Source organism: Dama dama, chromosome 18 (assembly GCF_033118175.1).
Source record: "Dama dama isolate Ldn47 chromosome 18, ASM3311817v1, whole genome shotgun sequence".
Lineage (NCBI taxonomy): Eukaryota > Metazoa > Chordata > Mammalia > Artiodactyla > Cervidae > Dama > Dama dama.
The window spans coordinates 66,673,164-66,688,606 of NC_083698.1; positions in this window are offsets into that span (position 1 = coordinate 66,673,164).

Consider the following 15,443-nt stretch of genomic DNA (forward strand, 5'->3'; position numbering starts at 1 on the left):
TTTTCAGGCAGATAGTGGCCCTCACACACACATACACACACACACGCACACACACACACACACACACACACACACACACAGAGTTCACTTACATGCTCTTTAACACAAGGCCCTGTGACATATTTTTAAAAAACTCTCAGCGCCCAGCACCCTCCTACTTCCTTACCGTTGTTTAATGCATACTTACCGACAAAAGGCAATTGCTCTAATTGCCATCATGGAAAAGGAATGCTTTGTTTGTCCAGTGGCTTCCAGGTATGGGTGGGCCATGAACTCTACCACTTTCCTCTCTCCCTTCCCTGTCTGAGTCAGAGTTTCTGGAGACAGGGCTCAGGAACCCGTGCATTTCACAAGCACCCAGGTGACTCCCCTGCACATTAAAGTTGACAGTCCATGGAGTCTGGTCCACCCATATCCAGTTCAAACCAACTATAGCCGCACAGAAGTTAGATGTGGACGAGGGCCCCATTCAGTTCTGGCTTGTCAGATGACCTGGATTACCAATGCTGCCTTGTTAGATGCCAACTCTCTGTCACCCAGTCCTCAAGTACGGTGTCCCCATGCACTCCCTCAGTGGTCTTAGTCACCAGCGGGCCTTTCCCTTCTATGTTTGGCCTTCATGATGCATGGCTCCCTTAAGGAGGTTAAACTTCCTTTGAAGGTGAGATCTGCAACCTGGGCGTGATTTGGGTGCTTGGATTTCTCAGGAATAGGTTGCTGCATTCTGGCAAGTAGCAGTTTCTAGAGCAGATTCTAGATTTTGTATCATGACTCAATATGAGAAACCCACTTTATATGGAAACTCAGGGCTCATACAAACATGCATGCATGCTAAGTCGCTTTAGTCAAGTCTGACTCTTGGCAACCCAGTGGAGCCCACCAGGCTGCTCTGTTCATGGCATTCTCCAGGCAAGAATACTGGAGTGGGTAGCCGTTTGCTTCTCCAGCGGATATTCTAGACCCAGCAATTGAACCCGTGTCTCATGTCTCATGCATTGACAGGCACATTCTTTACCACTAACGCTACCTGGGAAGCCCCCACACAAACATACACCTGTATAAATATGCCCAGTGAACAGGTAAATATATCCATCATATCTTTGCCCTTTGATATTTTCTTTTTTTTCCAGTGTCTATCTTTTTAAAAATAACTGTTTATTTTTTATTGGAGTATGACTGATTAACAATGTTGTGATAGTTTCAGGTGGACATGTATGTATTCTCCCCCAAACTCCCCTCTCATCCAGGCTGCCACATAGCATTGAGCAGAGAGCCTGGAGTATGGCTGATTAACAATGTTGTGATAGTTTCAGGTGGACATGTATGTATTCTCCCCCAAACTCCCCTCTCATCCAGGCTGCCACATAGCATTGAGCAGAGAGCCCTTTGACATTTTCTACTCTATTTCATCAAATAGGTCTTTAGGAGCAAAGTCCAGGCAGACCTAGAATCTCTGTTGAGAATCTGATGGAAGCTGCAGCTCTAACCTTCATTATTTGCAAATTATTTTGGGGTCCACAATCTCCCCAAATCATCTACAGATTATAGGCGATGCAGTTTCTTGCTTGCATTCAAGGAAGCATGCCACGCTGCTTATGAAGCAGGGTGACACTGGGTTAGGCTTCTCTGAGCTAGATGCAGAAATCCTTTTAAAGTATGCCACTCCTGCAATGCACTTTCAGAATATCTATGGCAAGGCAGGGGTTCTCAGTCTTAGGAAAAATAGTTGAAAATCTTCTCAGATGATTTCTACTCTCCTCAACTGTCCTGGGGGCAGGACATCAACGCTTTGAAAATTCACTGCAGTTGGGAGCCAGTTTAGTATTTTCAAAGTGCAGACAAAGCTGGGAATCTTTCCACTCTTAATAACATGGTATTTACAGTATATCCCACAACCAACAGTGCAGGGTCACACCAAGGCTGAAAAGCCGGTTCTGCTTGACCTGACTATACCTTCCCTGGGGGCCTTCCAGACACTGGCCTTCCCTTTCCACATGCCATTCCTTCTCCTACAGTGCTTCCTCCCTTTCTTTTGGAATGGTTCTTACCTTCCAAGATTTCTCCATTTGAACCTCAATGACACTTTCTGTCTGTGCTGGGTAACTCCCTGCTTATGTGATTGAAAGCAGCTATATACTTCTTAACTTCAAATGCATGGATGAAAAGAGTAGGTCTTGCTCTTTTTTTTTTTTTTAATTACCACTATGCCCTAGAAAAACAAATGCTCAATGAGCATTTCCTCCTACAAGTCCAGACACTGAGGCTGGCACACAGGCCTTAGCTTACCCTCCTAACTGGTGCCCAGAGGCAATGTGACGAAATGGTCATCAGAACAGATTTGGGTTCTGGGTAGCCTGGTTCAAGTTTCAGCTGGACTTAGAAAGTTCTCTAAAAAACATGGGGGAAGCAAGCTATAGGGCAGTGAATTTATTCTCCTACCCTGTATGAGTGAGAGATCCTGTGCTCACATGTTCGTTAATGCTTGAAATTTCATCGGATGAATCGCAAAGAAACTAAGCAGTAGCACTTTCCTCCACTGGGGGAGGAAAGGACAGGAGATTTGATTATTTTTCACTGTACACCTTATAGTTACCCATGCATGTATTGTTAAGTTAAAAAGTTTAAATTAAAAAATTTCCAGTTTTGTTGCTTCCTAGGGGTGTGATTTTTAGAAAACTGTTTGATTTTCCTAATCTTCAGTTTCTTCATCTGTAAAATGTAGCTAAGAAAGCCTACCTGAATGGATTGCCAGTATATGTGCTAAAGTCGTTTCAGTCATGTCTGACTCTGTGAGACTCTATGGACCGCGGCCTGCCAGGCTCCTCTGCCCATGGGATTCTCCAGGCAAGAATACTGGAGTGGGTTGCCATGCCCTCCTTTAGGGGAACCTTCCCGACTCAGGGATCGAACGCACATCTCTTAGGTCTACCTTCAGTGGCAGGTGGGTTCTCTACCACCAGTGCCAGCTGAGAAGCCCACCTGCATGGACTGCATGGGTTAAATATAATAATATATACAAAATACTCGGCAGAAGGCTAAACACGTTTCTTGGAAGAATTCACAAACTGGTTAACTGACCCAAGTCCTTGGAATTCTGTCCCATGCTCTCCTGTTTTAACCCAAAGCTTAGAATCCTAGAGACTTAAGGCCATTTCATTTCCATTGCTGTGTTTGGTGGTTCTTAACGAGGTCAGCATCTGGCGACAGCAGCGTAACCCAGCTGCCTGCACCAGGGGCTGACTCTTGGTTTCAACCCCTCAACAATTCTCCTGCTTCCTTGTTACCTGCAAGAACTCTCAATGTTCCTTCCAATGTTTGTTCTTTAATTTAATCCTTCATATATGCCTCAAATGACACTAATGAGCATCTTAAGAAACTGGAAATTCTTGAATTGAAGCAATGAGCTTCTACCCCGAGGTCCCTAACTTCCAGCTGGTTGCTTTTGCCAAAAGGAGAGAGTTCTTTACACAATGATTCACTTCAGCTCATGTTGCCTGAGTTGGTATAACTTTGTTAGAATTATCGTGAGTCATATTACTTCTCTGTCTTAACTTTGTCTATTAAAGTGGTTACAGGGTGATTTACTTGCTTTTACTTAAGTCATGGGAAATAAGTAGAAGGTTGAATTTCTAGGGGCTAGTTGTTGGTGCAAAACGATTGTCAACTCCTGCTAGTCAATCGCTTTTCCTGAAATCTTTTGATAGTGGTGCTATATCGAATTGGATGACTTTCCAGAGTCTTGTTCCAGAACAAGATGTATTCTAACCTGAAATGGAGGTCAGGGAGGTCAGGGAAGAATACTATAATGTGCCACTGTCTAATCACATTAAAACAAAAATAGCTAACATTTATTGACTTTTTACTATACACCAGACCCTGAGCTAAGCACTTAGTTTAGTTCTTACCCTCACTCTACAAGAACTGGTCCCCATTTTTCAGCTATGGAAAGTAAATGACTTACCTGAGAAGTTAATCAGTGCCAGTGCATCCACCTGGACCACTGGCCACAGAGCTCATGCCCTGAAGCACGACATAGATCAACGCGAAATAGATCAGGGATCCAAAACCCTTTAAAGGGCTAGATAGCAAATGTTTTAGGTTTTGAGAACAGAAAACCACCATAGACAATATGTAAAAAAATGAGACTATATTCCAATAAAACTTATGAATAGTGAAAGCTTTCCCACAAACAGACCAGTTTGTGAGAAAAAGGAGACTCTCTTTTAGAGGTTTGCTCAGCCTATCCCAGAACCTTCTGGACTTTCAGTTCAGTTCAGTTCAGTTCAGTCGCTCAGTCATGTCTGACTCTTTGCAACCCATGAATTGCAGCATGCCGGGCCTCCGTATCCATCACCAACTCCCAGAGTTTACTCAAACCCATGTCCATTGAGTTAGTGATGCCATCCAGCCATCTCATCCTCTGTCGTCCCCTTCTCCTCCTGCCCCCAACACCCCCTCCCAGCATCAGGGTCTTTTCTAATGAGTCAACTCTTCACATCAGGTGGGCAAAGTATTGGAGTTTCAGCTTCAGCATCAGTCCTTCCAATGAACGCCCAGGAATGATCTCCTTTAGGATGGACTGGTTGGATCTCCTTGCAGTCCAAGGGGCTCTCAAGTGTCTTCTCCAACACCACAGTTCAAAAGCATCAATTTTTCGGTGCTCAGCTTTCTTCACAGTCCAACTCTCACATCCATACATGACCACTGGAAAAACCACAGCCTTGACCAGACGGACCTTTGTTGGCAAAGCAGTGTCTCTGCTTTTTAGTATGCCGTCTACGTTGGTTGTAGCTTTCCTTCCAGGGAGTAAACGTCTTTTAATTTCATGGCTGCAATCACCATCTGCAGTGATTTTGGAGCCCCCCAAAATAAAGTCTGACACTGTTTCCACTGTCTCCCCATCTATTTCCCAAGAGGTGATGGGACCAGATGCCATGATCTTAGTTTTCTGAATGTTAAGCTTTAAGCCAACTTTTTCACCCTCCTCTTTCACTTTCATCAAGAGGCTTTTTAGTTCCTCTTCACTTTCTGCCATAAGGGTGGTGTCATCTGCATCTGAGGTTATTGATATTTCTCCTGGCAATCTTGATTCCAGCTTGTGCCTCTTCCAGCCCAGCGTTTCTCATTATGTACTCTGCATACAAGTTAAATAAGCAGGGTGACAATATACAGCCTTGATGTACTCCTTTTCCTATTTGGAACCAGTCTGTTGTTCCATGTCCAGTTCTAACAGTGGCTTCCTGACCTGCATACAGGTTTCTCAAGAAGCAGGTCAGGTGGTCTGGTATTCCCATCTCTTTCAGAATTTTCCACAGTTTATTGTGATCCACACAGTCGAAGGCTTTGGCATAGTCAATAAAGCAGAAATAGATGTTTTTCTGGAATTCTCTTGCTTTTTTGATGATCCAGCAGATGTTGACAGTTTGATCTCTGGTTCCTCTGCCTTTTCTAAAACCAGCTTGAACATCTGGAAGTTCTCGGTTCACGTATTGCTTAAGCCTGGCTTGGAGAATTTTGAGTACTTTACTAGTGTGTGAGATGAGTGCAATTGTGCGGTGGGTTTGAGCATTCTTTGGCATTGCCTTTTTCAGGGATTGGAATGAAAACTAACCCTTTCCAGTCCTGTGGCCACTGCTGAGTTTTCCAAATTTGCTGGCATATTGAGTGCAGCACTTTCACAGCATCATCTTTCAGGATTTGAAATAGCTCAACTGGAATTTCATCACCTCCACTAGCTTTGTTTGTAGTGATGCTTTCTAAGGCCCACTTGACTTCACATTCCAGGATGTCTGGCTCTAGATGAGTAATCACACCATTGTGATTATCTGGGTCGTGAAGATCTTTTTTGTACAGTTCTTCTGTGTATTCTTGCCACCTCTTCTCAATATCTTCTGCTTCTGTTAGGTCCATACCTTTTCTGTCCTTTATTGTGCCCATCTTTGCATGAAATGTTCCCTTGGTATCTCTAATTTTCTTGAAGAGATCGCTAGTCTTTCCCATTCTGTTGTTTTCCTCTATTTCTTTGCATTGATCGCTGAGGAAGGCTTTCTTATCTCTCCTTGCTATTCTTTGGAACTCTGCATTCAAATGGGAGTATCTTTCCTTTTCTCCTTTGTTTTTCACTTCTCTTCTTTTCACAGCTATTTGTAAGGCCTCCTCAGACAACCATTTTGCCTTTCTTTTCCATGGGGATGGTCTTGATCCCTGTCTCCTGTACAATGTCACGAACCTCCATCCATAGTTCATCAGGCACTCTGTCTATCAGATCTAGTCCCTTAAATCTATTTCTCACTTCCACTGTATAGTCATAATGGATTTGATTTAGGTCATACCTGAACGGTCTAGTGGTTTTCCCTACTTTCTTCAATTTAAGTCTGAACTTGGCAATAAGGAGTTCATGATCTGAGCCACAGTCAGGTCCCGATCTTGTTTTTGCTGACTGTATAGAGCTTCTCCATCTTTGGCTGCAAAGAAAATAATTGATCTGATTTCGGTGTTGACCATCTGGTGATGTCCATGTGTAGAGTCTTCTCTTGTGTTGTTGGAAGAGGGTGTTTGCTATGACCAGTGCGTTCTCTTGGCAGAACTCGCTTAGCCTTTGCTCTGCTTCATTCTGTGCTCCACGGACAAATTTGCCTGTTACTCCAGGTGTTTCTTGACTTCCTACTTTTGCATTCCAGTCCCCTATAATGAAAAGGACATCTTTTTTGGGTGTTAGTTCTAGAGGGTCTTATAGGTGTTCATAGAACCGTTCAGCTTCTTCAGCATTACTGGTTGGGGTATAGGCTTGGATTATCATGATATTGAATGGTTTGCCTTGGAAACAAAGAGAGATCATTCTGTCATTTTTGAGATTGCATCCAAGTACTGAATTTTGGACTCTTGTTGACCATGATGGCTAATCCATTTCTTCTAAGGGATTCCTGCCCACAGTAGTAGATATAATGGTCACCTGAGTTAAATTCACCCATTCCAGTCCATTTTAGTTCGTTGATTCCTAGAATGTCGACATTCACTCTTCTGGACTTTAGCGAAGGCTTATAAGGAAGACAGGCTTCCGGGTGACTCAGTGGTAAAGAATCCACCTGCCAATGCAGTTGATGCAGGTTCTATCCCTGGGTTGGGAAGATCCCCTGGAGAAGGAAATGGCAACCCACTGCAGTAGTTTTGTATTCCAATATTTTTGCCTGGGAAATCCCATGGACAGAGGAGCTTGGCAGGCTATAGTCTTTAGTCACTAAGTTTACACCACTTAGTGATTAAACAACAACAAAAGAAAGAGATGAGGAGAAATGTGACCTCCCTTGTCTGCCCCGATTCTGACATTTGCATTTCCTATTTATCACTTTTCACCCGAATTCACTCTTTGAGCTCCCAAAGCTCCCTGTGCTCCTGGGTTGCCTGGAGCCTCCCTTGGGTGCCCCACTTAGATCACCCTTCCCTAAGTAGTTTTTCTTCCTTCTTCTCCCCCCAGCCTCTCATTTCTTCAGAGAACCAATTTAGCTAAAGTGCTTTATAAAAATTTACCTTAATGTATTTGCATTTTTAAAGGAAGCTTTTGGACAGAGCAATTCAAAGGTAAGACTTTCTGAACCATTTAGCCTGGGAAGATGAGTGAGGTGCATTGAAGGTCGGGGAAGAAACTACTCACACTATCTTAAAATCACACTTGGACAGATGTCTAGTGAGGCTGGTCCTGACCAGAGAACCCAGGGCTTCCTAAGGCCCCTGGACTAAGCCTGGATGTGGCAAGTGATGGGCTACTGGGGATGTGCTGTGAGAACCTTCAGGGGCTTTTTACAGAAAGGCTGAAGGGGCCAACTTGGTTCAGAACTAACAGCTGAAGGATCGATGAGCTGAGGGCTGGGGGCAGGAGGTGGTGACTTACTTCCTGGGCCCACTCAGGTAGATTTCCCTGAGGTAACAACCACTCCAGGCACTTACCCCGGCAACCGAAGAGCCCATGGGAAGATGCTGCAACATCTCTGTGGTTCTTAAGTACTGTATGCGGTGGAGGCTGGTTGAACCCCGGACAGAGAAGAGGAGGAGAATGCTGGTTTTCTGAAAGGGGCATGTGCTTCCCAGGCTGTTTTATGTTTCCTGAGCTTTTCTACCTCTTGTGATCACTTTCAGCCCTCCACCCACCTCCTCTCCAAATGTAAACTACTAACACTTAATCTTGTGTTAATTACAAATGTATTTCTGAGCCTACCAGATCATCTGCACCTAGCTGTTTCCTCTTTTATCCCATGCCAACCTCACCAAGCATAAATACAGGTCCTTGTTGTCAGTCTTCCTGTGAAGGTTGTAGGATATACGACTCCTTCTATTAAGGATCCAGCTAAGACTAGACCTGTCCCGGGAGGGGTGTGTGTGTGTGTGTGTGTGTGTGTGTGTGTGTGTGTGTGGTATTCTTGTAGTAACTGCAACTGGGTAAGGATAGTATTTGGCAGGCTCATGTTTAAGGAATAGCAAGATAGGGAAAATGCCTGACCATTATCCTCACTGAGATAGAATTTTCCCAGGAAAATACCTTTCTTTGCAATAGGCGAAGGTTTTTTTTTTTACTTCCTTTCTTTTTTGGGGGGCTAGCTAAATGTGTGTGTGTATTTTTGGATCTGGAGAAGCAATGGAATATACTGACAGTATTTTAATTTTCTTAGTTTTTTTTTTTTTTTTGCTGTCTTCAGGTTAGGTCAATTCGTAGATAGACTTCTACAATGCCAGAAATTTCCTTTTCTGGGGAGGAAATAAAGTAAAATGAATAATCTGTGATATTATTTGATTGTCCCATATAGCTTCAGAAAGGAAATGTGTACAGAAAATATCTGTCTTTGACCCTTCCTCTCCCCACCCCTCACCCTGGGGTCAAATTTAGCTTTCAGAGGTAGCCTATAATAAATATCTTTATATTGACACAATGAGTTGGACACTCATCAATATTTGAACAACATTGCAAAGTGGATGATATGTGGGAAGCGTTATCTTTGGCTTCTGTGCCTGCCTCTGAAGTGTGGATTGAAGATGGGCTGATTAATTCAGAATGTTAAGGCTAGAATGAAATAGTGGGTAGCTCTGAGTTCCGGGCTCTATATATAGACTTTTTTTTGGCTGCTAAACAGTTTGGTGATTCCATTCACTTCATGCTGCTTTTTAAAGACCTGTGCTCTTTTAGCACACCCACAGGTTTGAATTTCTGTTCCTGTTTGAACAGAAGAAAGGAGCAGTGAATACACAGGCAAGATAAAGCACAAGAGGAGGCAATCCACTTAGACAACTTCATTTTCAGACGTCCTAAATTCTAAAAGAGGGATGGGTATTATTTAAACCTGTCTTTCAATTTTCATTTCTACACGATCAGTCTAGGGACAGCGATGTTGCACGGTGACGTCCCTTACATATTTGGAATGATGATTAGAGCTATGAAGGTGTGTGGTAATAACGAATACCATTTATTGAGCATCTACCACATACCAAGAAGCTATGCTCGTGTTTCTCTTTAGTCTCACAATAACTCTACCGGTGGATTCTGAGACTAAGAGAAATTATGGCACTTGCTCCAAATTACACAGTTAGTGAGTAGCAGGACAGCACTCACACCCGGGTCGGGCTGACTGCGTCGGGCGGTGCTGTTTCAGCCTCGTTGCGGGCGCCACCTGATCCCGCCAGCACGGCGCATGCGCCAGGCCCGCCCTGCGCCTGGGGAGCGCCTCTCTGCCTTTGTCCGCCGGGCTGAGCCTTTGTCCGCCGGGCTGAGCCTTTGTCCGCCGGGCTGAGCCTTTGTCCGCCGGGCTGAGCCTTTGTCCGCCCCGGCCGGTGTCGGCTCCAGGTCCAGAAGCAGCTGGGCTTTGTTTTCTTGTGTGTTGTGTTGTTTGCGAGCCCTTTACTCCCTGAATGGTTTCTTCAGCGAACAATGAAGAGATATTTAATGTTACCGAAATGTATGTTCACACTCTTGTGAGATAAACTGATTCTTGGGGTTCAGACACAAAAGTCGGCTAACAGAGCCGCAGAACTGTTGGCAAGGAGTAACATTTAATAGGTTGTTACAGAAACACCTGGTAGCATAATGAGTTACGTGAGATGAGAGAACCAAATACGTGGACTTCTGGGCTGTAGAAACAGCAGTAAAATGGTGATTGCACAAGCCCGTGACGCTGATCTCTTGCTCTGATTTTTTTTTTTTTTTTTTACGATGCATTCTTTGAGATACCGTTCCTATTTTTAATCATGCCTTACTCTTTTTAAAACACGATCCTTCTCCTATCAAATATGATTGATTTTAAATTGCTTTTAAGAATAACTGTTTTTAGGAATACTGTTTCAGAGAACAGTTTACAGAAATCTCTACCATGATAGTTTCTTGTTAATAAACGCTATTGGGGAAGTTGTAAATTACCCAGGGTCTAGAATTAGAATCCTTAACAAGAGTACTGCTGATTTAATGTCAGCTGTAAGAAATGAAAACATAGAAAGGAAATTTGAATTTGCTTGGTCATTTTATTTTCAAAAATGCATTGAAATGATAAAGCAAGGCTTTGTATCGTGTTACCTAGCTTTGCTTTTGACACTTATTTACATTTCCTAAATACTGCAAAAAAAAAAAAAAAGCCAGAATCCTAATTATTGTAAGTTTAAGCCTTTCTCCCTCCTCTTCCTTCCCCCCACCCCCCTTCTTTCTCCCTGGTGGGAATGAGACAAGCACTTAAAAATATATATTAATCTTTTTATTTGTTTACAGATGTTATTTGAAGTTTAGCTTCCATACTTTTCTCCCTTTTTTATTAAAAAATAAAATGTTTATCTTGAAGCCAGTCTTGTTGAAGACTAAGAGAGAGACATATCTTAGTTATAAGGCATTTTTATAGAGACTCTGATAGCAAATGAATTGAGAGAAATGCTGTTTGATGCACCATGGAAATGTAATGTTACTGTCTTCCTGTCAATGTAACCTGGAGTGATATATAGCCACCTCTCCCTGGCATGGGAGATTAATGAAATGACTAATTTTGCACACTGAGAGTGGGTAACATAACTCTTAAGTTGATTTGTGTAAAGGGTGGAGCTGACTTTAAAAAGCATATCATAGTATCTAGTCATTTTGGTGACATTCAAACTGCTATTTCTGCCCTATTCAAGGCAGGCTGCCCAAAACCTCTCCGCCTCTTTCGTGGTGGTACCAAGATGACACTGTGACTATAGCTGAACTCTCATCCACTATCAGATGATATGCCCTTTCAATGATTGCACTTGCCAGTTAATAAAGTTACTTGGTACTTTAATTTGTTTTTAAAGGAATAAATGTATACTGCATTTTTAAAGATTCAACCATTTTTTGGAGGCAGTTTCACCTCCACTTCTTTCAATTATTTATACTACCTAAGGTGCAAGGGCTTCTCCTTTTGTAGCTCACGTGATTTGTTTCTGTGGTAGCTAAGAGAATGGGCTTTGGAGGAAGACTGATGAGGTTCAAATTCTCCCCCAGTACTGCTGCAAAACACAGTGCCTGGCACAGAGTACAATTATTATTATTATTTTTTAAACAAACTTTCTGAGTGTTTTGGTTCAGTACTTTTCTCTAGACCAGTGGTCCCCAACCTTTTTGGCACCAGGGACCGGTTTCATGGAAGACAGTTTTTCCACAGGCTGGCGTCGGGAGGCAGGGATGGTTTCCAGATGATTCAAATGTGTTATATTTATTGTGCACTTTATTTCTATTAGTATTACATCAGCTCCACCTCAGATCATCAGGCGTTAGATCTCAGAGGTTGGGGACCCCTGCTCTAAACACCCTATGTTAACAGAGACCATCGATCATCAGTGGCCACTAATATCACAGAAAAAGACAACCAGATATCATGATGATTCTGATGGAAGTACGTGACACCTCTAATAAAGTGCTCTTGTCAAAAAATCAAACCTGAATCTAATCAGGCTCAATCCACCACCACTGCTCAGAAAATAATAGGGTACAGAGGGCAAAACCAGAATGTGGGAAACTCTAGGACAGATGACTCTATGTCTTCAAGAAGTGAATGGCCAGGAAAATTAAAGTGGGGAAACAAGGACCTATAGACTAAAGAAGATACGAGTCATGACAACCAACTGCAACATATGGACCTTATTGGGACAATTCAAACAAACTGTAAAAAGCATTTAGGAGACAACTGGGAAAAATGAACACTGAGTGGATATTTGATGAAATTAAAGAACTACTGTTAATGTTTTGTGGTGATAATGGTTTTGGATTTGCGGATTTTTTAAAGTTTATTTTTAGAAAGGTGTACTTAAATATTTTGGAGATATGCACATAAGTATAATATTTATTTAAAATTTGTGGGTGAAATGATATGATGTCTGACTATAGAGGAAATAAAATAGCTCTGAGTTAGTAATTATTGAAGCTCCATGATGGGTAGGGAGGGATATTTAATACTGTTCTCTCTACTTTAATGCCTGCTGACATTTTCCTTGAGAAAAACTAAAACAAAAGAATGCAAAACATTCTTAACCACCAAAGGCAAAAACTCTGCCAAAATTTAGTAGGCACTTGATCTAAAGCAGCAAACTCCCAGAATGCCTTAGCACCTGATCTTTTCCATCCACATCATGGTGCCTGTTTCTAAGTCATTGATTACAAGAGGCTTCCCTACTCAGGTGGGTGATTTTCCCCCCACCATGGTTTATTATCCTTAACAGAATTTGAGAAAATGGCTGTCTCAGGTTAGTTTCTGTCACCTGCCTCTGAGGTCAAATACTGCTATCAGGAGTTGACAGTTGCTATTTGGCTCTAGTACTTAAGGTCACGGTCATTCCATTATCTTCCCAAGACTGCAATTTTTGAATCTGACTTTACTGGATATCAGGTGCTCAGTTGGCCGTCTTTTTATAGATGACATCAATATCAAGTGGTATAAGAAAGCTTTCCCAAACCATGATTGCCTTATTCATCAACTCATAAAACTGATCAGGAAAATGTGCAGGAATCTGTTAATGTGGTAATTAGGAAATCAATCTAAAACCTACCTTTGTTGAATAAATAGGTGTTGAAAAAGGAGTGGTGATAAAGTTCCAACAAACAAATGCATTTTACTATTTAATTTGCTCTTCTTTCTCTTGACCTATACTTTTTGCTCTGTGACAGTCTCTCCAGATAGCAACTAAGAATACTTCTCTTATCTGAGTGAAGATAGCCATAATTTGATTGCCTGGGTTCCTTTTGTTGTTATTTTCCTATCTTGAAGAAATGGGGCATAAGATTCCAAGGTTGTTAAAAGAAATCCAGAGCTAAAAAATTAGATACATTAAAAAAAATTTTTTTAAAATTATCAATTCATTTGGCATAAATAAGATCCTGTCTTTCTTTATGCCATCACATTTTATCAAGACGGGCAACATAAGTTTTTCAGAAATAATAATCAGTTTATTAGAATTTTGGACCAAAACATTTAGTGTTTACATGAAAGAAAAATACTTATTAAAATCACCATATTGGGGAATTCTGATTAGCTCTTAAAAATCCGTGGCTGCATTAAAGGTTGAAAGGATAAGTAAATGATACAAACATTATATCAGAGAAAGAATTGTGTGAATATAGTTAAAATTTATTTAAAAATTCCACATATTTAATGAAGGATGTTACATTTCAATATGAGTTTGGAATTTAAGAGTTTCTGATCCCTGCCAGCTTTAGAAGTTTCTGTAGAGCACTGTTTCACTCTTCTTTTCAAATCTTCACTACCCATGTGTTCCTGGTTCCTGATAGCAAATCAAATGTCTGTTGGTTGCTCTCTCCACCTCCTTACAGTGGTCTCGGGGCCAGCGTGGTCACACATCTGCATGGACCAGGAGTCTCCCTTCTCCGTTTGTCTAACTCCTTTGCATTCAGCAAGAGCCAGTTTCACTGTTACTTCTTCGGTGAAGTTTTCTACTTTGCTACCACATACCTCCCACCTCCCCAGATGACTTCTACTCCTTCTCAGGACTTAATCTGCTGTGTAAACACTGCAGAGTTTAGATAACCCCCAAACTCAGGTCTGAACTCCCCCCAGGTCTCACGGGGTTGCTCAAAAGGCCCCCATGGATGTTTACTGAATAAAGGTGTTTCCTGTTTCCCTTTGGCCTCCATTTTGTCTTCTGAGTCGCCTTCTCTATTTGCATTGTAGGGTGCCCTTTGCTTCTTGGGGTGGGGGTGTTGGGGTGGGGGTATTGGTGGTGGTGGTGGGCTCCTTTCAATTAACCCTTTAGCACCTCATACCCACCCTGAGCAGTGGATACAGGAGCTGTAGCCCTGAGTGTACAGAGGCAGACAGTTTACCCAAGGTCCAGCATCAATCTGTGGGAGAAATGTGACTGCTACTCAGAACCCGGTGTTCTCCTAGGATAGGTGGATGACTTTGTTTTGCTTCTTGTTTGTACCAAGCAGCTGTGAAAATAATTTAAATATTAGCAATATTTCTTACATATTCCCCACTTCTGAGAGATAAGACTCGATCCATTGTTCATTGTTCCACAGCAACCCTGTGGATGACTCTGAAGCTGTGTACAAAGCATTGGGCCTCAACTCTCTCCATGGACTCCTGGGGCTCCTGGAAGGGGAAGTGACCTGAGATGTGGGTGAATCACCTCTGAGTTCTGGGTGCTACTGTGTTTAAGAGTAGGAGTCACAGTGGAGAAAGGAAACTATACCACTGTCTCTCGCGTTTCTCTTTCTTATTGCAGTACTTTGGAGTCATGAGTATTTTCACTGAAGTATGTCACTAAAATGTGACAAACTCCATTTCATAAGTTTGACTGCCTCTACTGGAACAGAGTAGCCGAGTTCCTTACAGAAGAGAGAATCACCCAGGCCAGGCAGTCACTGAGTCAGGTCTGAAATCTCCAGCCTGCCTTGTCTTTTGGGGGTATCTATGTGACTGGCGTGCTGCGATTCATGGGGTCTCAGAGTCGGACACGACTGAGCAACTGAACTGAACTGAACTGAACTGATGTGACTGGTGTTTCAGGGTTGAAGTTAGATGCATTCCCTATGAACACAATTCTATCCAGCTAAAAAGAGTTAGACCAAGGACTCCACGTGTAAATTGCACATGACTCTGCATCCCAGTTTACAATAAACATGTCATAAAAATTGCTTAGCCGAGAGTTGCTCTGCAGCACTGTTTAGCAGCTTGCTTCCAATATTGCATTTACAAAAATTACATATTTCATATAATCAGGCCTGTCTCTTACTTAATCATCCCACACATCATATAAATCTTTAAAATGGACAGGTCTATAAATCACTAGCATTTTTCATTTACCACTTATTCTAAGCCAGGCAGTTTCTTATTTAAATTGCCATACGAATAAATCTAATAATCCTTATTCACTTACATCATCTCAAACTTTAAATCTTATTCCAGCTGAGGTCATAAGTGAAATCAGTATTGAGGGCAAAACTA